Below are 26,954 nucleotides of genomic sequence, written 5' to 3' on the forward strand. Positions count from 1 at the left end.
CCAACCTACGTAAACCGTGTCTCTCTGTACTAATAAGGGTTCACCTGCAAAATCCTATTGGTGGTACTAGCACCTCTCGAGAATCAAGTTGATCCACGGAAACAGGAGAGATCGCAGGATCGGTGCTCTTCCTCACGGCTCCCAAGAGCTTCTCTTCGCTCAAGCTGTTTTATACTTTATATATGATCACTTGTGAGTCCAGCTTCCTTACCTCTTCCATAATGGACTTTCCCTTGAGTTCCTCGTTTTCGCGAAAATCGGAAAGTAACTTCCCTGCCCCCTCTCGATCGGCTGTCTCGATAATGACTGCATTCCGCTTGGTCTTTCAGTGGACCTTCACTCTTACCTTGGCATTCGCCAGGTCATAGCATTTTATGAGGTTAGACAATGTGCCTTTACAATCTCCAGTAGCTTTGATAGCAACGAGATTACTCGCTTTCTTTCACTCTTAGAGCGCACTACCTCAGTGAAAGACCTATGGGCGACCACCTGCGCTGGTGCTTCAAGCACTACCACCTCCTGGTCATGCAGATTACCTGCAGGAACGCTGGTGGGTTCACCACGAGTGAGGGCAAAGATCATTGAGCTAAAGATTTCTTTGGCCCTTCCGATATCCGCCGCAAGGATCGCGTCTTCCGCACGATCCCCAGGGTGGATCGGCTTTTAAACGTTTCGCGTGATGATAAGGTGTCGCTCGCAGAGCTTCACCAGGTCCAACTCTCTAGGATCTGACTGGATTTTAACCAGATCATCAATCTCTTCGCGGAAGGATCGGTCCAAGGGCCTCTCCAGGTCGTCTGTGAGACGCCTTCTCATCTCGACCTCGTCTGAGGCAAAGTCGATCTTTACTTCGTAAGCGTAAAAACCCCGCTAGCACATACTTTTTCTAAAAACGTCGACGATGTTCAATGTATTTTACCATCCGATAACAGATACTCTTCGTCAGAATTTTTGGTCTCATGTGTGTCCCTTATCGAGAGGTTTTACTATACAGCATGTCCAGAAAGTCCTTACCCAGGATGTTTTTTCAAACGTTAGACAAATACCTCTAATTGCAAAAAATTTAAATGAGGTAAATATCATGCAACATGAACAGATTAGTTTTTGAAAGTAATTACAGAACTTTATTTTTTTTTTATTTTTCCCAGGGTCCTATAGTCATATCTCGAGGAAAAACTATTTTCTGAAATATGTAAAGCAAGCTTTATTACTGTGGGAAATATTAACTGGGTCTGTGAAAGTTATGAAACTAATTCATAGTCAAACACATTGACTGGGCGCAGGGAATCCCGTAATATAAGTTTAATTGTGTAGAGAGATAGACAGATACAACCGTACAGCATGGCCGCGTAAACAAGACTGATAGTTGCCACTCATATCAAAAGTAAATTGTACAAGATAAACAAAACAGAAGAGTTGCCATTCTGTAAACCAGCAGAATATAAAACTTCAACACTCCCACCAATTCTATGGTTTACAGGTAATATAAATAAAACAAAATTGTCAAAAAAATATATATATAATCATGAAATTTTCACATTGAGCATGTCTCGCAATTTTTCAAACCTCTCTTTTGGAAGGCGTTTGGTGAAAATATCGGCTATTTGATCAACTGATTTAACATATTTCACACAGATGGATTTATCCTCATATTTTTCTCTTATGAAATGGTACCTAACGTCTATGTGCTTGGTTCGCTTATGGAATACCGGGTTTTTGATGAGTTTTATGACACTTTGGTTATCAATGCACAACGGTACTCCATCGGCATTTATAACTTCACCAAAATCCTTGAGAAGTTGAGTTAACCACAGAGTTTCTTTCACAGCTGTCGAAGCAGAGATGTATTCTGCTTCTGTGGTTGATGTAGACACAACTGACTGTTTTTGGGTAGCCCATGTCACAGCTCCATCGCTAATCTTGAACACATATCCTGATGTCGATTTTCGAGTGTCCATATCATTCGCAAAGTCAGCGTCAGAATAACCAACCAAGGTTGGTTCATCACAGCTCTGTTGTGTATACTCGATTCCAGTTGGTGAATAGGTTTCTGAGTAATCAATTCCTTCAATCTGCGAAAAGCCTTTTGCACACAGCCTTGCTTTGAACTTGCTAGATCGATCTCGAAGATTGTACCTATGGGTTTTTCTTCCAGGATCAGGATTCTTAGATTCGCGATCAGACATATCATCTTGCATATCTTCACCACAGTTCGGGCTTATGTCATTGTTTTCATCCGGAATGACATGTACTTTGGATGTTGAGGGAAGCATCTTCACATCATGGACTTCATTAAATTGACATTTCTCGACACTTTCATAGTTCTTTTATTTGGATGTTCGAGTCTCTATCATATCCCACGAAAATCATCTTCTTACTTTTGGGTTCCAGTTTTTTTCTTTGAGAGTCCGGAACGTGCATAAACGCTTCGCTTCCAAAAATCTTGAGATGATTCAGGCAATTTTTCTTGCCAGTCCAAAGTTCATATGGGGTAGAATTTGGAGCTTGACTTGTTGGTGTTCTGTTCAGAATATATACTGCAGTATTCACTGCTTCTGCCCACAACTACTTAGGTAGCTGTTTTGCGTACAGCATTGATCTGGCACTTTCAACAATAGTTATCATGTCTCTTTCTGCACGACCGTTTTGTTCGGGTGTGTATGGTGCCGTTGTTTCCATCAAGATGCCTTTACGACCAAGGAAATTGTTGAACTCGTTATTGATAAATTCAGTTCTGACTGCTTTGACAACATGTTGAAATGTGTTTTCACAGAGATGAACAAATTTTCTGAACTGTTCAAACGCATAACTTTTGTGTTTTATGAAAGCAACTGAACGATAGCCTGTGAAATCATCCTTAAAAAAATGAAATAATTTGATCCTCCAACTGATTGAACAGACATCGGTCTACAAAGATCACAATGAATTAGTTCACCTGGGATAATCTGGGTCATCTCCATCGCCGAGGTGATAACAAACATCGCTGTTGCGTCAGCTTTCTCCAATCGTGCGAGGGCAGGACCTACATCTGGTTTAGCATTCTCGCCTACAAATCACGTCGTAGACTCCTTTAGCTTTCAACGCACATTTCACCAAGAACTTCCATTGGGAATAATTCGAGCCGTCGAATTTGTTTATTGACGAAATCTCAACTGCAGCCATCGTGGTAGTCGAAACGTAAACTAATGGATTCGGAAACTATAACTTGTTCACAAAGAACATAAATCCCTCAAAACTTACAATTAACTTGTCAACAGGGACTGGGGACATAACCTGTTAAAATTATGAAACTAATTCATAGTCAAACACATTGACTGGGGTCAGGGAATCCCGCAATATAAGTTTAATTGTATGGAGAGATAGACAGATACAACCGTACAGTATGGCTGCGTAAACAAGACTGATAGTTGCCACTCATATCAAAAGTAAATTGTACAAGATAAACAAAACAGAAGAGTTGCCATTCTGTAAATTGAAGGATTTATATTCTGTCAGCAGAATATAAAACTTCAACAGGGTCACGTATTCTGAAGTAAGTGAGGAATCATGGGTCTTTCGTAAACTGAACAGCAACATAGGAGTGAATTTAAGTCATTTAGAACACTTTTACAATTCGAAGCGTCTATGACCAACGGTCAAGAAATAAAAGATATGGGTAAGAGCTTCATGGATACACTGAAGAGTGTTGAACTGTGAAACCGATAATTTCCCACGTTTGGCTGTGATTTTCCGTAAATACATTCTTACTATCCTTCGTTTCTGGTGAACATATTTTCGAGGAATCTTCTGATGAATAGTTCCGTCCCTATTTCTTTCCATTCAAAGATCATTTTTAACTTTTACCAATGTTTACAAATGACAGCAAAGTCGGATGGGAAATCCATTAGCTTTTTGCGAAAAAAAAGTACAATGATAGGAGAAAAGAAAAAAAATCGAAAAAAATAACAATAAAATAAACATTATATCAGTGACATTGGAAACATTGTATACTTATATAGAAGTAAACACAGTTTCTCAATGACTAAATTCGATGCAATTCTTACATCTATCAGATGCATACAAAAGAAAGAAATGAAGTTTTCTACGAACAAAAGTGAAATGAAGCCATTAGAGAAACTAATGCAAATCCTCTTCCATTTTTTTTGGGAAGTCGGTAGCACTCACACAGGAATAAGAAAGAAAAATAAAGAAATAGAAGGATATTATTGAAAAGGCAGACTTTTACCATCATCTTTCCCTTGACCCATTAGCTGTGAACAATATCTTAATTTTCATAAATTCAAATGAACTTCCGTATTAACGATTTCCCTTTTCCGTTCATCAAAGTATTATTTTTTGAATAAATTCGATACCCTTTTGTTAAAAATGCCGTTGTTATTATTATTATTTTTCCTATCCATTTAATTACATTAGTTTTGATTCAAGTCACCGAACATAAGCTGCTGATTTTGCTTCGAAAAAAATAATAAGTTTTGAATACATTTCCTTTATTTCTGTTGATGAATTATTCAAAATGCATGTTGTGGCGTAAACATTGTGTAATTTCTCAATAAAAGCATTAGAGAGGAAGAAGTATAATAAAATATAATTGAACTTGGTAATGAACCTGGAATTAAAACGTGTGTTAATCAAACATGAACAATTTGATATTTACGTGGGATTAACCAACAGTTATATATTCAGTTATATATTCAAATATACAGTTGTATATTTGATTTTCCAGAGTTAAAGTTACTTTATGTAAGTAAAGGCAATTTATAAATTTAGTATTGTATATTATATTTCGCATAATAGAGTTTGTAAGATATTATTTATTATAGTAATTATATATTATATATATATGTACTTGAAAGTTAACACCTGTGGTCTCCGTCTAGGTTGCACTTCCTTTAGATTGATGTACATATATGATGACATTTTGAAGAATAATGAGTTATTTAATTCTGAGTTATTAAATTTACGCAAAATATTTATAAGACATTAAGATTCCTTTAATTTGAATAATGTGAGTCTTTGTATCCTTTGCTTACTTTCATTGTTAGAATACTCGTAATTATATTTGCTACCTTTCTCGCTCTTTCACATATTTTTGTCTAATGAATTTTGCCATTTTAATATGGCGTTGGATATTCATGATGAGTAAACAATTCATTCACACCTATAATATTTTTTCTGGATTCATAATTTAGAGCAATTAAATTATCTTGGCACAAAATAATGTGAGAAGCGTTAATCAGTTTTCTTTTGCTGTTTAATATAATCTTCGTTAATTTGTATGAAATTAATTAATCACCATTTTAACTCTTACTTCACTTTGAAAATAAAAAAGTAGACTCGAAACTTTGATCGTAACTAATTTACAAGTGTTTTTTTGAGTATTCAAACATTTCACTACAAACGTTTGGCAGCAAATTTAGATTATCTGATATCTGTATTTGACGAATTGGCGATAAATCTGGTAACTAAAAATCTGGTCCTAACCTAAACGCATGCCAGAAAAAAAGAAGGTACAAAGATAGAAGAAAAGGAAGAAAATATACAGCGGCCCCCGGGGCCGCTGTATATTAAATGCATAGAATGAAGAAACAAAAAAATATGGGTATCGTCTCGGCCTCCGGGCTGGGATCGTCTTCATGGGTGAAATAGTGAAACATAAAAGGTTATTTTCACCGTGTGACATTGCACAATGTGGTAAAAACGCAAAAATTAAATAGCAATAATAAAATTTTTTTCACAAATACAAACATGTAATAACAAATTCAGACATGTGTTGCACGGATACAAGCATGCAGTACACAAATCTAGACATGTGCTACACAAGTACAAACATATAACACACACAAAAAAATGGATGCACACACGTTACAAAAAAACACTTTGTAGCCTCAAGGGACTGAAAAGTCCTTCCACAGCAGGCCTAAAGGAATAAGCTATAGAATATTTTTTTTATTTCTCTTGCAAAAACATTATTATATTTATTAGATATGTGTTCAAATGTATTTTCGCTCATCTATAATCTGAATATTGTTCACAATTAAGTTGCTTTTCGTGAAGCTCAATATAATACAACCATCGAACAACACTTCTCTTCTTTATTATTATACTCTTTTGCTCTTTCAGTACTTGCATCTAAATGGTTTCGTAATGAATGCGACTGACGAAGTCAAAAATGACATGATTTATGTTTTTATTATTATTAATTTGATTTTCAGTGTCAAAAATGTTTAACATCTTAGGGTCAATGAAGGAAAATCTCTTTTTATGTAATGTTTTATTTGGTTTTGGTACTTGATAAACTCGATTATATCTATTTGTAGTTCTATTTTGAAATATCTATTTGTAGTTCTATTTTGAAATATCTATTTGTAGTTCTATTTTGAATTTTCGTAAAGTAATTTTCATTTAATTGTGAAAATTTGATAACTCTGTACAAAAAATTTTATCTCAAAGTTAGAGTATGCCACTTTAGTTTGGAAATATCGATTAACATTTCAGATCTTATTCTGTTATATATATTATCTAATTTCCAAATATTTTCTTAATATGTTCCTCCAAAGCACTGATTGCATGATTCACAACTGAATACATCCATGCATAGATTAAATCTTTTAAAAAATGTTCGTCAATCAAGTTTTTCATGCTATAATTTTTCCATTCATCTCAAGTTACATAAATCATTTATATATATAAAAAATAATATCGGACCTAAAACAGAACCCTGAGGTACCCCCTTTTTCAATTTTTGAAAAGTACTAACTTCCTTTTGAATAACTACTGTTTGTTTCCTGTTGCAATAGTATGATTTAATCCATTGAAGCATGTTTCCTCTCACTCGTTTTTCAAATAGTTCCTTTGTTAAAATGTCCAAATACACTAAATCGAATGCTCTTTTCAAATCTAGGAGCACATATATGGAACATTTATTATTGTTGAAGCCATTGTTTAAATAGTTAATTAGATCAAATATCACCATTTCTGTATTTTTGTTTTTTTGAAATCCATATTGGTTAGTTGAGAAAATGTTTTGTCTGATTAGGAAATCAAGTAGTTGGTTTTTTATACATTTTTCAATTATTTTTGAGAAGATGGGAAGTATTGATATTGGTGTGTAAATTGTCAAATCATTACTATCTCCTGCTTTAAATATGGGATGAACAAAAGAGAATTTCAAATCATGGTAGAATATTTCATTCCATACAGAATGATAAATTAATTTTTTTATTGTAATTAAGTGGTGTTTTGCATCATAACCACTTGCGCTTTATTTTCCTTTAAATCCTTTATAACATGTTTTAACTGTTCTTGATTTATATCAGTGTAAAACATGGAATTGATTGAATTGTTATTAGCATTATTTTGTTCCAAACACTGGGTACAATATTTTGTTCATTAGTATTAAAATTCCCCGTTATAAAGTCATTATTGAATTGTGGCCAGATTTAAATAACAAAAATTGAACAACACACGCCAACAAACATTTTTAAATGTGCACCTTCGAATGGTACAAAATGAGTACTGGAGAAAATCAAACACTATGATAGAATAACTTTTCTCACAATAATAATATTCGCGTAAGAAGACGATCGATGGTCAGGCAACTACGAGTGGCTCTTTTTAAAATACCTGAAGTATGGATAATCTAGCATTCTTAGTTTGGTGGTAAAATGGAGTGGTAAATAAATAGTAGAATGATTTGTACTTCAGAAATTGATGCTGGAATGTTTATACTTTAGGAATTAATGCTAGAATATTCATGCTTCAGAAATTTTAAAAGAGCCTCATCAAGATGAGAGAAATTATGAAATTTCAACAATCCAAGATGGTAATGTTTGGATGTAAAGCATGTGAAAGTAAGTTTGCGGTCAAAATGACCACTTTCTTCGTTCTAGTGTTAAGGGATGAAAAAAATTCTCTATTACCCTCCTAAAATTAAAACGCTTTCAATCATTAGAACTGGAACCCGACAAACAACAATTATCTAACAATATCTATTCTGGAAGATTATATTTATTCAAACAGCATTTCCTCTGAATCACTCTACATGCAAGCCAATAGCTATCTATTGATGCGAAGCGATCCAAACAAAACCTCCAAGCTAGCAGAATATGAGTGAGTTTGTGTAAAGGCACAAGTTCACCCTTGAGGCATATACGGAGAAGATGAAGCAGAAGAAGCAATTTCGACCACGGGAAATGAAATTTGCATTTTCATCTCCAAGTAAAAGCAAAACTTCTTAAGAAAGAAGAACGAATAAATAAACAGGAATAAATGTGCGATGATAAAAAAGGAAATAGAAATTTCCTTCTAGTCTAATATTGAATGAATCGTTGTTTTCTTACACCCCATTTTCTCATGACAGAAATAGGGTTTATAAGCAATTTCTGGTATTCAGGAGCTCAGCGAGCCGTTTGTCAGAGTTTCCTCCAACCTCTTCCCTTTCAGGAGGAGAAAATATTAAATTATCAGGCTCCAGTGGCCTTCTCCCTCCGCTTAGAATGTCACTTATTCTATCTCTTAGTTTCTGTATCTTCTCTCCCGTCCAAATCATTCTTTTATCTCCCATCATAATGGTAAATGATTTTTCCGCGAACACGTACGAATTAATTATGACCCAGGAGAAACATTGCACTCTCGCACTAACGAGTTTGGCAATCGGGATATTTTCCTTCAGGGATATATACATGGGGCATGTAGGTGGACGCTGGGACTGGGACTTTATCATCTGTGGACGGTTTTTGGATAATGCGAGTCACATGTGAAGAGATGTGCTTCACGGTCCCCTGTGTGCGAGCACAACGTTCTAACTGAATAGGCCCGCGCACTAATCTATAATCTGTTTCGTATGAGTGCGGGGAAAAGGTGAGTAATATAAGGGATGTGGAAAGAGTAATGGAGAGTGCAATTGCAAATAAATATCGTAATTATGAAGAATAATTGAAGTGGCAAATTAGATTGGAGTCACGCCGTTAGATTCAACGACTCGTCACGTTGCTGGTGAACGAATTTAACCTCTCATTTCTACTATTGCATTGACTTGAGAAAAAAAAAATATATATATATATATGTTACAGTAAACTTAATAAATACAGTTATATTATGCATAATTGCTGACCATTCAGCATATTATGCATAATTGCTGAAAAGTTTGATTGATTTCCGTAAATTTATATCACTTTTACTGGCGATAATGCATGTAACCCCAAGCGTCGTTTGTAAATTGTATAAATACTAACAACAAAAAGTTTACCGGGGTGTTTATGCATAACATCCAAGCAAACATGATGAATCGAACTAAATTCATCAGTTTTTCCGGTAATCATGCATTATTTTGTATTGGTAAATTTGATAAATCAGTCAAACTGAGACGATAAAATTTATTATTCAAATGACCGTACTCGATTACCCCTACATAATGAACTCCTGTGTATTAAATTTCATGCTTATACTTGGTTATAACAAACTTGGAATTAACAAATTCTCCGATTTAAGTTTTTGTGTGTATGCAATGAGACTCCAAATATAGCAAAGTCTTATATAACGAGTTCTGCAATCGGACGCCAATGTTGTAGCTCTTTTTAGACGAATTCTTACAATCTTCGAAATGAGAGTTCGTTATATGTTTATGTTGGTCCGATTATATATATATCAACTATACTAGACTAGTTTGAGGATGTTTTTTTCTTATTTACTAAATTCACCAATTAGGATGCACTAAGGTATTTTGACCAATCACCAATAAAAGCGGCAAGTTTCAATTATTCATCAAATTGCTTGGCTATTATACATAATCACTGATAAAATTGATAGTTTTTCAGTACTTATCAAATTTGCCAATGAGTCTTGGGTATTATGCATAGTCACCGTTAAAAGTGATAAACTTATTTTTAAGAATCTTGAATGTTACTTGGTTCGAGAATTTGTTATTTGGGAACATTATTAAACATCGTATGAATTTTTTTTTCAATCTTCAAATTACAATATTGCATTACGAAGTTTAGTGATATATAGACTATAGACTATACTTCTCTCTCTCTCATGAATACAAAGTTAAATAACTAAGTAAAGTAAAGTAGTGAAGTAGTAAATAACTAAGTCAAATAAAGTAGTTAAGTAGTAAATAACTAAGTCAAGTAAAGTAGTTAAGTAGTAAATAACTAAGTCAAGTAAAGTAGTTAAGTAGTAAATAACTAAGTCAAGTAAAGTAGTTAAGTAGTAAATAACTAAGTCAAGTAAAGTAGTTAAGTAGTAAATAACTAAGTTAAGTAAAGTAGTTAAGTAGTAAATAACTAAGTCAAGTAAAGTAGTTATGTAGTAAATAACTAAGTCAAGTAAAGTTGTTATGTAGTAAATAACTAAGTCAAGTAATATAAAGTAGCCTATATACAATTTTCGCTTGCTGTAAAACAGTAATAATTTAACACAGACCACAACTGCCATCCGTTAAGTACATGCACTCATAAAGTTTGCAGTTAAGTGAAGGACCGGGAGAAGAAACTTCTTCGTCCACAGTAGAGAAAGCGTTTTACGTTCTTGAATTGAGCAAAACGGAATCCATAACTATTGTACAATGACATTGTCAATCCAATTGAAAAAGTTGTCACTGATGTCGTGCACTTCAAGCTTAACACACCTCGAAAAAAGAGCCTCCGTCACGTATTTGATTCTAAAATTCGCTGGATATGTTAAATCGACTTGATGTCACATTCTCAAGAAGATTGACTTGATTCTTCTTTAGTTTTACAAAACAACATGGGAAATAAACAATGATAAATTTATTCATTTGAATAGCGAATGAAGATAAGACATCATTGAGTGAAGACAGGCTGATTTTCCCGCCCGGAAGCTCACATTTTCGCTCCCGACTACAGCGCCACAGTACCTCCTTCCAGTGCGGATAGCACGAACTAAATATTTATAAAAAAATGCTATATACAAATAAGGTCGAACTTACACATGCACGTATATAATGAGACGATTCGGTGGACGACTTGCCTTGTTGTAACGAGGCACAGTGGGTTCGCTGTTTTGACTGTCATTGTCTGTGACAATGTATGCTGCTTTCACTTGTGCAATTCTCGCACATGCGTTTCTTCCTTTGCATCTAATTGCGATTGTGTTACTACCCCCTGCGTCTACTACATGGAGGCATATCATATGGGCAAAGCAACGACTTCTTGATAGCGTCTTTGCGACGGAAAACATGAGTGGAATGATCTTTATGGAAGAATGTTTTAGATTTATTACTGCTGAGACTCTGTTGATATAGCTTTCATGAACGTCTGTGTTGTCCGGTTTGGAATACCAGAAGTGATCGTTACCGATCAAAGCCGACAATATCCAAGTGATCTATTCCGATCTCTCGGCGAACTACTGGGGATCGAACAAACTCGTACCACTCCATAGCATCCGGAAGCGAATGGTGCCGTTGAAAGGTGACATCGTGTCCTTGAATCAACAATCAAGTGCCATTCCTCTACAGATTGGGTGAGAGTATTGGCAATCCTTCTTCTGGGACTAAGAGCGGCATACAAGCCAGAACTGTTAGGCTCCTCATCTCAACTGGTATATGGTGAACCAATCACACTCACCGAGTGACAGCAACACTTCTCGAAACTTCGGTCTATGCCAGAATCTCACCATGATGTTGGCTGCTGCGGTTATCAAATTCTGCCCGAATTCGGAAATCGTTCAAACTGAAGTAAAGAATCCGCATAAGCTGACAGACAAGTTTACTTTACGCGTCACGTGCTGTTCTTGTCTGAATTTTTCAGCGATTTACAAATTAAAATATCTCGTTGAATATTGCACTTTACTATGTAACCTGTGTGTGTGCATTTTCCTCACCCACACCGATATCCGATCTACTGATACGAGTATCCCTGCATAAACAATTGAGAGCAATGTACAGCACCAGCGACTTAATTACACATTAAAAAAATATATATTCCCCACGCTGCTTCGAATAAGTTTGAAATTCATCTTATCACTATGAAATTGTGAAGAGAGATCGGATTGACGTCTAATTTTGTTTTTCATAGTGTTGATTTTGAGTGTTAAATGTTTCACCCACCATCCATTAGTGTTTGTGCACAACAACCTAGAAGAATTACTTCTCGAAATGCAGTCCAGAAAACGGTAAAGCGTATTCAAGAACAGTGTATGAAGCAGCAGTTCATAATCTATTTTTGCTCTCAACATTTCAGTTCATTTTAAAAAATATTTAACGAACTATATTACAACCCAAATTAATTAATTAAATATAATTCAAGTGCTTTCATTATATTTTTTGTTTTACATTTTAAATAGCGTATATAGCAAGGATATTGCGGTAACGAATATATATACGAATGAAAAATGAGGAAAGAGTGAAAATTCTTCAACGACGGGATGAAATTCTACAAAATTCCCCGTATTAACGAGGAAGTGGAGGTGGAAACAGAATAGTGCAATTTCTGTACAATTTGCTTCTTGAATTACCGAGCAGAAGATAATGCCTCGGAAAATTAAATTCCGAGAATGCTCGAGAAGAAATTGCAATTGTATATTCTTTCTGTTTGCAGCAGCAGCAACTGGGAAACGCATTTTGGTAATTGAATTTTTAAACCCAGTTGTACTCAATACTCTCCGAATTGAGAAAGTGCAAGTCTTTTTTCCTATCTCTCTCTCTCTCTCTCAACCTGCAGATAAGATTGTACTTTTATTTTCTCTTCCCTATGTATTTTATTGCTACTTCTACCCCATGCACAAATGAAACTTCGTAAAACCACCTTGTTCGTTTGCAAAGTCTTTTTTTTCTGTTACTACTAAGGTTGAATCAATTTATCAGTCTGTTACTCTGCGAGAAGTAGGTTTGTAAACGTCTATTCTCCATACTTTGACTTATAAATGTTCCATTCCGTGAGATAAGGAGCGTTCGAGATTAAGGAGGGAGAAAAAGAGACGTGAATTTTCTGTTAACATCTAGGAGAATCTGACTCTGCTATTCTGGTGACATAAATCAGAATCCGTTAGCGAACGGCAGGTTACCTTGGAACGGAAATGAAACGAATTTGTCTAGACTAGGAGGCGTCTAATCCGGAACAGACAGCACCGTCAGTTACGCATGGATCAATGCATCGACTATTACGTTTCAAGGATAAGGAATATAAGCGTGGAAGATTTGTTACTTTGGTCTACATACTGATTGTTATTATTTGTAGGGTAAGTGAGAGATATATGTAACCTCTAGTGTTTAGTAGTACCTCAATCGATTGTCTTTGATTTACTTTGTCATTTGATGGTTTCATGTATTTTTCTTTATGTTCTTCGCGTCCTGAGTCCAAAGATCTACTGTGTGCATCTTTATTGGAATTTCCTGACTATGCGTGAAGTGTAATGCATATTTGTACTGTTTGTTCCCCGTTGCAAAGGTCAAACTTAATTATTGCGGGGAGAACAGATCGCATTCGTGCCTCGAAATTTGGAACCGGAGAGAGCCAACTTCAGCCGACCACCATTGCAGCACAGGTGGGATTCGAACCCGGATCCTCGCTATGCGAGTCAATTACTATGACCAATCGAACACTACAGCGCATGCGTAATCACCAAGCATTTTGGTAAAATTTGGTAAATTTTCACATTTGCCGGCGATCATTACACCCAGCTCGTTTTCGAAAACATGATAAATCGTCAATTAATTACATTTACCGGACATTTTGCAGAAACTTTAGTTCAGGATGACAAATTCGATCGGCGATGTTGATTAAGTTTAAAAATTTCGATAAACGGGAAGAAAGGTAATTTTACGGTAAATAATATTAATCGGTTACTGTTTATAAATCACCACGAATAAGCGTCCGAAATCTGTCACCGAACCTATTCTGTTGCCGAGATCTTTACCAGCCTAATTTAGTTAAAAATCACTAATCGTTTCGGTAAGGTAAGTTTGATATTTTTTTTTTTTTTGCATTTATAACTCTTGCTGGTGAACGTATTTAATTCACAAAGCAAGTTCGTAAAGGGAATAGAACTTTCCTAAATATTATGTGAGGTGAACTGGAAAGAAAAATCATCTTGCCTCCACCGGGAATAAAACCCCGGCCCGCTGGCAAACCGGGCAAGTGCGCTACCATGTAAATCAATGATGATCTTGCTTTCCTTATGTGTTGTGTCACTAGACAGCACACTTGCCCGGTTTGCAATGAGCCGATATTACCATATGGCGATGCTGTCCGGGTATCTTCCGGTTTGACGGTAGGCAGAGAAAATCTAGGTCTTGAGAACCGTGCACTCACAACATGTAAATAGTGGACAAAATATATTTCTGACAGAAATTATGAAACTTTATTGCTGTACTAATAAGTGTTGTTGACATTTTCGACAAAATCTATCCATTCAGCGTACAGTGCGTAAAGTGGTCTTACGTATGGTAAAAAATCATATTTTAACTTTTTTAGAGCAACAAAAACACGGTACAGTATCAATGCCTTCTGTCCTACAATTCCATAAAACCGGTATATACAACTTTTATAACAAGTGTTTATTGCAGGAATGAGCCAAAAAGACTGATGCTGTTTTAAGGAGTTGTTTCTCGGTAAAGAAGAAAAGTAGGTTATGTTGACTTTTCCCATTGTGTTCAAAATGACCGCTACCGTCATTCTTGGTAGTTCGAAATGCCCATCGTTCTAGTGTTAGTTCAACCACTTTTTCAGTTTTGCTAATACGCGTGTGTGCATCACACGTATTTTGCTATAAAAAAGTTGAATGAAAATAAATATGAAGATAGAAAAATATTTTCCATTATCTTCCTTGTTAAATGTCAGCTTTGTTAATATCTGTCAACATGTGCAAACACACATAACCAGCATTACCCATCGAATTCATCATTCTAAGTGAAACATTCATTGACTATTTATCCTATTTAGGGATTATACATAATAACCGAAAGTATTATAATCTCACGATATTTATCAAACTTGGCAAAATGGTCAATGATTACGCAAAACCACCGGATTTATCAGATTACAATAAAATGTTGTATATTAAATACTACATTATTATAATATGTATACATGCGTGTTAAATTTGCTTTCATAGAGTTATCAATAAAACAAAATGAAACCACCTCTCGCTATGATACTGATTTATGTTCTGCTAACCTAAAGCAGTATACATTAGCTATTTCATAAATTATAACTACAACTAACATTTCGGAGCATTTCGCAAGCATTTTCAAAATATCCTGAAGCTAATTAATATTTTAAAAGACGTTCACATCGCGGACGCAAGCAGTTTAAGTATATCTACTCTTGTTATGGAAATTTGCGTTTGTCGGCAAACTGATACTCTCGATCTCGGGAACTTCTTCCAAATAATTTTGTCAGCTAATTTGATCATTTGATCAATTGATGCATGGAGAAGTTTAATGCGGATTTTATCCGCGGTATAGCTTTCCGTGAACGCCTTCACTTGGAATATTGCTTGCAAAGACTTTTAGCATCAATTGCTAGAGCGAAGCGCATATCATCCTTTGTTTTTCTTACAAAAGGTATGGCAAAGTTAAGGCCACTTAGAAAAGATTAAAGAAATGCAGCTTTATTTTACAAACGCGTAGTACGCAATCTTGGAATAAATGATGTAGAATCCCCAGGCAAAAATGATTCAAGATCAATCATAGTGGCCAGTACTACTACTACTAACCGTACATGCACACCGTAAAAATTATTGTAGGGAATTTCCAATGAATAGGTAGATGCCACTACGTATGTTCCGAGTGTGTGTGTGCAGCGCTTAACGTATTCATATAGTCAAAATTGTAGAATTGTGCTTGTTTCGTGCTGTTCTATTGCTGTTTTTAATTAAAAGTGGCAAATGCTTGAATTTTCATGTCGTGAGAGTATCGTATAGAAATGCTGACTGCTCTCGGTGAAGAGAAACTTGCACCTCAAAGTCGGAAAACCATAGAAAACTAACATCAGCCGACCCCCACTTTTCATGCAACGAGGTTTGAACGTAGATTCCTACGTTGAGAAGGGCATGATCCCACATTCGAAGATCGCTACTACTGCTAAGAGGTACTTGCATATAGGAACATTTTTATTATAGCGAGCGGATCCGCTTATAAACAGGTTGTTAATATGATATGCACCATCTTGTGGACGACAAACGAATCTTTTTGATGCTCTGTAATAATTTACTCATTTAAATAAATTAATAGTTTTATTCATTTTTTGTACTTTGAAATAGTTTTCCCCGTGTAACTGAATATTATGATCCACACGACAACTGTATATACATATTGGACTAATCATAATAAGGACAGGATTACAGTATAAAAGTTTAATAAAAGACATTGTACAAAACTTCAAAAATCAATCAATGAGAGTATTGGTTACATTCGCTCGAACTTAACCGATTGGTTGTATTTTTAAAGTTTTGTAGAATCATAACTTTTATAATTCTTTCATAGTGTAATCTCGGCCTACGAGTTATGCATACATGATATTTTCTTTAGACTAAACATTGGGAAATTACAGCAAATAAGCATATTTTCAATTAAGACTTTTAAGAAACCTAGAGTTGGAGATGGACATTGGCCTCGAAGTGTCTTGATTGTTTTGAGCACATTTAAATATTTTATTTTTGTTCTGTGTTAAGCCCATAGAGGGTGATAACTTTCTTAATATTAGTAAAAGATATATAAACAAGAAAAGTACATATTTACATGTCACGAATAACATGACTCCATGAACTGTCTTGAAGCTAGAAGAAATGCACACAAAAATGGCGGGTTTGAGTTTGTGCAATGTATTAAGTGCAGAAATATTGATATCTAGAACGGAGTTCCTATAGGATCACGATATAGGCTACTTCACTGCACAGGAAGTTTTTTACCTGTGGGTGTTCGGCTTCAGCTAGATGAATGGAAATGTGATTTTTGATCAATTTCTGGCGTTTTCGAAACCTTCTTCAGAATATTGTGAATTCTCGTTCACTCATAAGAAGCGATGCCACCGAGTGCGCATCCGTGGCGCGTTTAAGTGAGACTTCCAGGAAGCTAAGTGGTAAAGACCCCAAACTGTCAAATGTTGTTGCTTATGCGCGATTCCCGATGCACAGTTGCTATTGTTGCGAAAATTATGTTAATAATGATAATTTATCATTTATTATGTCATCTGTAATCGGCAAGTAATCGGTGACGCATATCTCTGTAAATCTCGCAAAATTAACAACAAATTTGTCGCATTTGGTGACAACTCGGATTCGGCAATGTCATGATGCCAAAAGAAACGTTTAAAGATGTTCCGAGAAGATGGTAGAATAATCTCGAAACTCACTCCGTGCTTAAGAAGTGACACCGCTTTTACGGAACTAGACCAGTTGTTTAAATTGTATCGGGAAGACGAGACATTATTTGTGGACCGCATTCTATCTGTAAGTCACGTTCCATCAAGATCTCTGCTTGTAAATACGTGTGCGTGCGTGCGTGTGTGTGCGCGCGTGTGTGTGTGCGCGCGCGTGTTAGCTCTTCTGTGTGTAACATATCGGCGACGTCCTCCATTTCGTTCCTCCCCCTGCTGATTTCAAAGACATGTGAGGGAAATTATCCACAACACGTGGAATTCCGAATGATGATTTTTAACGAAAAATTCTCTATGAGATAACTTACAAACACAGAAGCACTACTTGCGTTGGTGGCATTTCTCTCTCTTACCCGTTTTTTTATAAATATTAACAATCTAGTAAGAACTAAGGTAAGGACTCTCATTTCTAGCCACCGTTTTTCTCTCATTACATTACTTGCGATAAAAAAAGGCACCAACTCAAATGAAAATATGTGTGCGGTAAAAGTTAATCATATTTTGAACATTAAGATGTTATAAATAATACCCATTGCCTCGGATTTTCCTCCACTCTGAATTTTTTTCCCACCCGGATTCGATCTATTTCTGTCGTTACTGCTACCTTAATGTTTCTCGAATTTCCTCTTGAATTTTTAATGAAAACAGACGATGCATAAAATGCATCGAGTGTATTCGAGTGAAAAGAGAAGGAGGGGAGATATTCCATTGCGGTGGTGTGTACAGTTTTTTTTTTCATCCTTCACTCACTTCTATTAATCTGCAAAAAAAAATTCGTATATATTTTCCAAAGTTTTTCCCAGGAAACCTTCAGAAATGAGCCATTCCCAGCTAATCGTTAAAAGCAAGATGATTTACATGGGTCTAAGTAGTCCTCTCTACATCTCCTTCGTTCTTTAAGCTGGCGGATACTCTAATGCATATTTAAATATGAACATTATGAACCTCTCTTTCCTCCATTAAATATTTTCCTTTGAAGCAACGTCAGATGTTTGAATCAAGCGCTATTTCTCTTCCCCAAAAATCACTTTATACAAAATCCGCGAGGTTTGCGTGACGTCTTTGATAGCTTTCGTCCGGAGTCTTCCATAACCTAGACATGAATTCGATAGAATCCGTCTATCAAAACATACAGTGAAAAGACGTTTAACGTTACCGCGGAATTTCCATTTCTTGTATGCTTGGAGTTAATTGTTTCAGACGTATACGGAAGAACTTTAAATTACTTTAGATTAAAAATATAATTGAGATAATTTTTTTTCCTTTCAATCATAAGAGTTATTATCAAAATTGGGATAATCATATGCAATTACGATTAAATATCGGAAATGTTTTTAGGGTTTTACAAATGTTTTGAAAAAAGGAATGATTCTGTATTTTTCTATAATGTAGAGATCATACAAGTTTTATGCAGGGTGTAATTGAACTCAATTTCAGAAATGTAAAGGGTGATGAAACTTCCCAAAACAGACAACTTTTATTGTACTATGCGGGGTCGGAAAACAAGCTGCGAGCCGCGAGAGGGTGCCTGCGTTGCTAAAATTGAGAACGCAGTAAAGACCAATAATAAAACAAAAACACGTTATTATCGAAAACTTTACAACAAATCCTGAAATGAGCAACCACCAGCTGCAATACAGGCGTCACGTTTGGCGACGAAGTGAATCCCAACACGTTGGAAGAGCCTTAAAATTTCACGAACATCGGCAGCTGTGACGCTAATTCGCGTGACAAGGCCCTCTGTTGACTTGATGAGCTTCTCGTAAGCGACGCTTTTTAGCTGTCTCCGGAGAAAGAAAAATCTAGGCAGAGCAGACTGGGAGATCAGAGAGGCCACGCAACGGGCCTCCAGACCATCCGTAGCCCCCGTTCTGTCCCCCTACTCCGCGGCCAGTCTATCTGTGCAAAGACCTGAGAAAATGTACTCGCTCTTAGTCCTACCGAAACCACATAATCGCTCGAAGATTTGCTACTACTACCGCTACTTAACCATACGTGCACCTCGAACACATTCCTCTACGGAATTTTTAACTAACGGTGACGTGCCAGGACGTTTGTGTATGTGTTGTGAACCCTTAACGTGAAGTATGTTTCAGCGTAATGTTTGTTATGTGTAGTTCTGCCATCTGCCACCAATTTTTGCAACTATGAGTGCAGTGTAATGATTGAATAATTGTACCGTTGTAGGCCTGGTGCTCTCTGTGACGAGTGTTGAACGGAAAGATAGCTCGCATTTGCTTCTCGAATGTTGGAATCGAAAATTTGCTAGTAGATTTTGTAGTAAATGAAGAAACACTTCTCCGGAGCTATCTCGAATTGCAACAGTATTTGTTCATGAGAAAACAACTCTACAGCGGCAATAAACATTCTTACAAAGCTGCATAATATTTTCAAGACGTCTTCAGGATGATACGATAATATAATATACAAAACATAAATTGAGAAGAAATGTTCTAGTTCTTGTGAGCTATATTGACCCGCCTGCATTCAGAATAAGGCATTCAGAATAGTCAAAATAGGCAGTCGAAAAGGTATCAAATATGCCTTAAAGAGACACTAAAGAGACATTTCTAAATAATGGAAGAAAGGGAAAAATAACTGAAAGGTATATATAAGGTATTTAAGGGTTCGAAAAGTATCCGAAACAATTCGTTGCACTTACTCCCGATACCGTTTGAATCCCAGTATATAATAACTGCATTAATATCAAAGTTAATTCATTTCGTGCCAAAAATATAATAGTGGACTCTAAGGATTAGGTCGATTTCAAGAGCATCATTACCGCTCACCGTGGCCGTAGAGAAAATGATATGTGACGCTTCTTCGAGTTACGAATAATTCGCGTTTATTTGTAATATTATTTGGAATGTTATAATTTTTATAGTTGAGTCAGTTACCTTTTACAGCTACCTAGTTTTATTGTTGTGAAAAAATTGTCTCTATTTTATTTATGTTACCACATATGAGGGCTCCTTCAAGCGCAGTGCTCTGTGGGGGCCACACCTGCCTCACACCAACCTGAGGGCTGCTCTGGTCATTTCTCATGGTTTTCTGCAGTACATATATGGTGTAAAAAAACAAAATCGAAACATCATTGGCCCCCAGAATTTATTATTATTGTTTTTTTTTCTATTCCAACCCCGCCTTGTGAGAGCCATGGTATCAACTGATAATCTCTTGGGGGGGGGGGGGGTCAACGGTCACAACCGTCCAAGTGTTGCAGGGCCAAGATGCTCGTCTTCCACCATGAAGATTACCGTTAAGGTCCACATTCCCGAATCCGGGGTGGGCGAGCATTAGAAAACAAGTTGATTACCTGCTGAGCTTGCGACGACCACCAATAGATGGTGTCCTCATTTAGTGTTCAACTCCACTGATTGGAAATTGTCGTATATGACTGGAGTTGGTGTATGGTAAAGTAGTCATCGGTCACCTGCGCATATTCAATTCAGCATATAAGTGAGAAATACATGTTATGAAGAGAAAAATATTTTTTTTAAATTGTCCAGGTTTCCTCATACATGTGGTGTCAGTGTTATCCAAAAATATAATTTTGAAGGGTAATTTTGTTCCTGTCCAAAATTTTAAGATATATTTTTTATCAGTGAAAAATAACTATACTTAAAACAATACCCGAAATTTGTAAGTATATATTTTCACTTATCAACAAAACTTGGAGCAGTATAACTAAATTTTCAGCAGTGAATCCTGCATCGAAATGCGTATTGGCAAACATTTCACAGTCTGCGTTGATCTCAAACATTGCATAGTCTGCGTTGATCTCAAAAAAAATCATTCATGTCTAAAATCATGCGATAACAGCAAAATCAATGCATGACAAGTTCTAGTTTCCTATTTTTCAATCACTTACGCCTATCCGTGCTTAAATGCGGATGGAAGATGTGGTGGACTTTCTGTCATAATTACTACTAAGAGTTGAAATTTCTTTTAAAAGAAAGATTCTTTGGTTCTCGATGCTCAAAATGTTCAATTTCAACAAAATGTAGCCTCTCAAAATTACGATTAAACTTAAAACAATGTTGGAAGAGACATATATGGCCAAAAAACTGCAAAAAATGCATTTTAGCAAAAACATTTTGAAAATAGGCAAAAAAAGCATTTATAGCATTTTGACAAAACACTTCCGGGCTTTACTGATTAAAACAATAATTTAGATACTTAATATCGGATTAGTCAGGGCTCGATGATGTGACAATTGTGAATGGATGGGGTCCGGGTTGATTTCGGAAAATTTTCATGCAGTGAATTCTGGATTGCATAATATCGCTCTTACAGTTTTCTCTCTCACGGATTTACATTCGCAAATAAACTCATTTCTTTTTGATAGAGCTGACTGGCACTGGCACGTTCTTTCCCTATTCATGTTTGTTTGGTAGTGATCACAATTGACGTTCACTCTGAGAATGGCATCAGTTCGTGAGTTATTCAGTAGGCCTTTGATTTTCGGCCGTCGTGAAACGTACATGTATGGAAGGCAAGCATTCGAACTGAGCTGTCTGCCACCGGCAAATACACGTGATATATTTGCGAGTGTTACTCTGCGCGATCCGGGATTGTTACTGAGGACTGCAGGACGAAAGCTGTTTTCGCGAATATTTCACCTCGGTTGCATGAATAAACGGCAATTTACCAATCAGATCTCCACCAATCATTCATCCCGGCGTGTGTGTGCTGCTGGTTCTCATGTCATAAACATGCATAAACTCGCGCTTACACGGACGTATCACGTACATGCGGAAACACACACACACACACACAACCACGGTCCCCTTTGGATGAGCGAGTCCGGACGCCCGGGTCCGTAATCTGCAATGAAATGGAAACATGAATAATGTTCGCTCCACGACGAAAGTCACGCTCGGGAGGGCGGAACCTCTCGTTCGAATGTTCGAGAACCTAACGGTCCACGTGGATTTCGCTACGAAAGCAGTCGAAGTTATTGTCGCTTATTCGTTCAATATACTGCCGTAACTAATCCCAAAATGACGAACGTTACCCGTTACGTTTCTTTACGCTTATAATTGATATGACACTGAAGAAAAAATAAAATAACACTCCATGGTTCAGTTTCTGAATATCTGGACATCACAGAAATATTTGATAATAGAAATCTTGAACGCAAACTATTGAATATTTTTTTTTATGATAGATATTTTTAAATATTGGGAAGATAAAAATAAATATCTGGTGGAGTAATGTGAGTGTATAAATATATTTGTTCCGATTGATTGAAGATATATTTAATGAATTTTCGATCTCGGTAGAGAATTTTTTGAGTAAATAGTTGAAATTGATTCAAATTTCGAAAAAAAAAAAAATATATATATATATATATATTCGGTTATTGCACCAATTGATATATATATTTAGCAAATTTTGTGTGGCAGTACCCTACTTGAGTATGCTCGGTATAAAGTTAAAAAACATTTTTGCAGCTGATGTAGATATACAGTAAAACCTCGATAAGTCGTCACCTCATCTTATTAGAAAATTATGACTGCGTAAGCGGAGTGACTACTTAAGCGAAAAGACGTTAGTTTCAATGTGCAATATTGTGAAATCGTATGAATTTAAAGTACTATGGAATTTATTAAAATATAAGTTAAAATGACAATATTAAGAAAGTTTATAGATTTCAAAAGGAAAAAATTGGAATTGTTACCTTTTTAGAGCGCTTATTACTTAACTTATTGTACTAAAGCCCGGGGTAGCGAAAAACACACATTAGAAGATCTCAACTTTGGAAAGAATGCTGGTTTTCGGCGAAGATAATTTGTTTAAATTGGAAGCCCTAAATTAGGGAGGCTCTATGCAGAAATCAGATCTAGCTTGAACAGCCCCTAATGTTTCAAAAACGATAGTCGGCAAATGAACTTCCCAGCGTTACTTGAACTGTTCAGTTTTGATACATAAGGTTTTTATGGTGACTTTTAAGCATATGGAATTGCTTTTAACAAGCTATGTTTTTAAAGGAAGCCATAGAAATTATATGTTCCTCTCATTTAAAATTTTTCATGGGGACGAGTTAACCGAAATTAGCGACGAGTAAATGAGGGTTTAATAAGGTTGCTGTCTATGAAAGCTGGACAGGGCTGGACTGGACAGAAAAACGACGACTTAACGAGGCTGTACTGTACAACTACGGTCCAAAATTCCTTATTGCGACATTGTCTATATCAGGGAGTTCTAAATCAGGGGTTCATGGACACCCAAGATGTCCGTAAGCTTTGATGAGAAGTTAATTGCTTAATTGTTCTTATATTATTATGTACTAAAATTTCATTCAGCAAAGTGGTCTGTGGCATTAACTTTTCGGCGAAGAGAATACCTGGTTCACGTCTCATTGTGGGGAAAAGGGTTCATGGAAAACGAAAAATAAAGAGCACTTAGTCTAGATCAGAGGTTCGCCATCTTTCTGTTCTATTTCTCTACTTCAGAATTGTATTTTTGTTCTCATCGCTCCCAACTTAAATAGACCCATAGGATATGTTATACCAAGAGCTCCTACCACCAACATGCACCAATCTATCACCCCGGGAGCGAAATTTCTCACTTTGAGAAACACTTGTCTAGATTAACACCACCATTAGCTTTCCATTCTGAGTGGATGAGAATTTTACACGGGGTTACTTTAAAAAAAAGACCATACACAGCCCTCGTCTTTCGTTCACTAACATGTTACTTCCGAATAACCAGCTTTGTCTTAAATAAATTTTTTTTTAATCTAACTAGGGTGTCCATTTATGCAAATTTTGTTCATGTACGAGTCCAGATGCTGCCTGCCACTGTCAGAAAATAAAATAAAAAATTTACGTTTTTATACTGTTCCCCCTGTCATCTAGAGCTCGCTGTTGGGAAGGACGATTTTAAAAATTGCTGAAAATTAATCGCTGTGAATAAGTTGACCATACGTCCGACATTTTCTGGAGCGGTCACGGGTCTTCCTATTTGGCTCGTTTTTCCCCATGTTTTAGTCGAAGTTTCCTTAATGTTTTTATTTACTCAGAAACGTTCATATAGGTAATTTTCAACGGATATAATGCAATATTTTCATATAGAAATTTCGAAAGTTTCATGAATTATCGTGTTCTGGTATGGGGGGTGATCAGGGTGATCAGACCTACCCCCCATAAATCTGCACTTGCGAACAGTTGATGAGATAAAAGCCGATGAAAGACTGACCAATTATTTGTATAATAAAACTTCCGGGTAAATAAACCTGGGTAAACTTCTCATCATTAAAATATCATCAACTACAAATATATTATACGAACATAATTTTCTGAAATCTCATTATTTGTGTATTGAATACGGAAGTTAGGGACGAATGACGAAATCGAATGGAAATGAAGTAACCCCAGAACATATTATTGATGTTCGTTCGAAAATGTTCATGTATACTGCTTTGCCACAGGCGATTTCCCTTGACTTGACTGAACTAAAGAGTAAACATTCATTTCCAGCGGAATCATGTCGGAAATGGAACTTTCGTCATCGATAAATGACTAGAGAGAGAGAGAGAGATAGATGTTTCAAACTAGGGTCCCGTGTGGTCTAGTATACATAAAAATATACCAAATCTTCATGAATCATTTGGAAATTAATAAATTGATGACCGTATTTAAAAATAGTGTTCAGAATGCATATTAAATGCTAATCAAAATTTAATACGGTCGCACAAATTGAACAGTTGACAACGTTGAATATGCATTTGAAAGTCTTTAGCTCTGAACATATATATTTTTATGGAATTTTGTGCAAATAGAAATAAAAAAAAACTGCACATTTGTTGTCAGGATAAATATATTTCTTATCTACAATAATGCATAATTTTATATGGTTACGGATAAAGCTCGGAAATTCGGGCAAAATGCTTTTTTTTTGCATGTTTTCGAACTTTTTTGTAAAAATGGTCTATTTATTTCGATTTTTTTTAATTTTTACTGCCATAAATTCCTATTTTTTATTCGTGAATAATGGCCAGAAGTATGTAGAACTGGTATATTTTCAACATTGAGACCCTCTCCCACCACCACAACAACTAAAGCCCATTTAAACGCAAATAGGTGTATGTTCCTCAGAGATAAAAAAGATTGGTGTTGCCATGCATTTAACTAACTTCGGCTGGAGGGTGTTAGGCATGAGATTTTGTTTTTGTTTCAGACGAGAGCAGCAGTTTTATTTATTCGCATGCTCAACATACCATGTCTTGCTAACGTATATATTGGATTACTACTACTACCACTAAACCCTACATGCACCTTGTCCACATTCCTCTGCGGAATATCTAACAAATTGGTACATGTTGGAATATGAGTGTACGTGTTGTGAATGCACAAAAAATCCAACAGTGATGCCATCTGCTATCAATTTTTCAAACTATGAATGAAGAGTAATGATTGAATAATTGTACCGTTGTAGACCTGGTGCTCTATTTGGCAAGACTGTCCCAATAGGTTGTCATGGCTCGCACAGGGTGGATTAGGAACTGACAAGGCTCTGCCCCTGGGGGAGGGTATGTTGTTTTGATTATAATTTCTCACTGTAAATACACTGGAAACAATCATGTCTATTTATTTTACACAAGTGTTCGATTAAACTAAGCAGAATTAAACTAAGCATTTCGGGCGATAGACTATATATTTTTTGCAGGTATCACGCCGAAATTCTGTCAAAAATTCGAATCCTACATTCCATGTCAAAAACTCCTCTGACTAGACTTTTTATAGATAAGTCAAGAATGCTCATCTGTTAAAAAAAATGAAATATTCCCAAGCAAATGTGTGATGCATGATGACAAACAGGACATCGGCACAACACATTTCAATAATGACGGACACGATATAATGAGGCCTATGACGCTGGTGAAAATAAGAAATGGAAATATGGAGCGAAAAAATAGACAAGGGTAGCGCGTGAATGAGCGTATACACTAGCGCACGGATCATGCAATGGAAGCATTCGCAATTGGTTGTTCAGTCATTTTTATGGTGTTGCGAACGATTCTTGAGCTGTTTTCACTGGACCCACCTGGAATCGGTTTCTCATACGACACAAAGGAAGTTTGTGTACCCACGAGTGGATTAGAACCGATGCAGGTTGCAAGAACGGCGCACTAGTGTATAAGCGCCTTTAGCTTATGAAAAAACACTACTACTTTACCACACACCAACTCCGGTCATATATCGCCATACAGTGATTTCCAACCACAGGAGTTGGGTGGGAAATGAAGGCTCCATCCACATCGGTATTCACCCCAGGATCAGTAGTTAAAGAACTTACTCCTAAAGTTCTATGCCCGGATTCGAACCCATGGACCTTGATGATAACCTTCATGGTGGAAGACGAGCATCCTACCACAGCGCCACTCGGACGCAAAAAAAAAAATAAAAAATAAAAAAACACTACTGTCAGCAATGAAAAATTTTGATTGCTACAGTGCCAAGGTAACCAGCTGGTGACATAAAATAATCGCCAAATATATCACAACCCCGCTTATGGAATCTTAGCCATCAAGGGTCACCAATACTTATCTAGATGCATGATTTTCGCATAAAAATCCAATTTTATTCCAAATTCCGATGAGGTAAAGTG

At 36.2% G+C, this 26,954-nt stretch overlaps 1 protein-coding gene across 1 annotated transcript in view; it reads right to left on the reverse strand.

The window, feature by feature from the left end:
- Window positions 1–26,954, reverse strand: part of LOC149071758 (lachesin-like) — a 252,820-nt gene that overhangs the window by 203,099 nt on the left and 22,767 nt on the right. The window lies entirely within an intron of this gene.

This window comes from Pholcus phalangioides, unplaced genomic scaffold, assembly GCF_987345545.1.
Source record: "Pholcus phalangioides strain wild (caught in Gottingen) unplaced genomic scaffold, Ppha-v1.0 ptg000018l_1, whole genome shotgun sequence".
Classification (NCBI taxonomy): Eukaryota; Metazoa; Arthropoda; class Arachnida; order Araneae; family Pholcidae; genus Pholcus; species Pholcus phalangioides.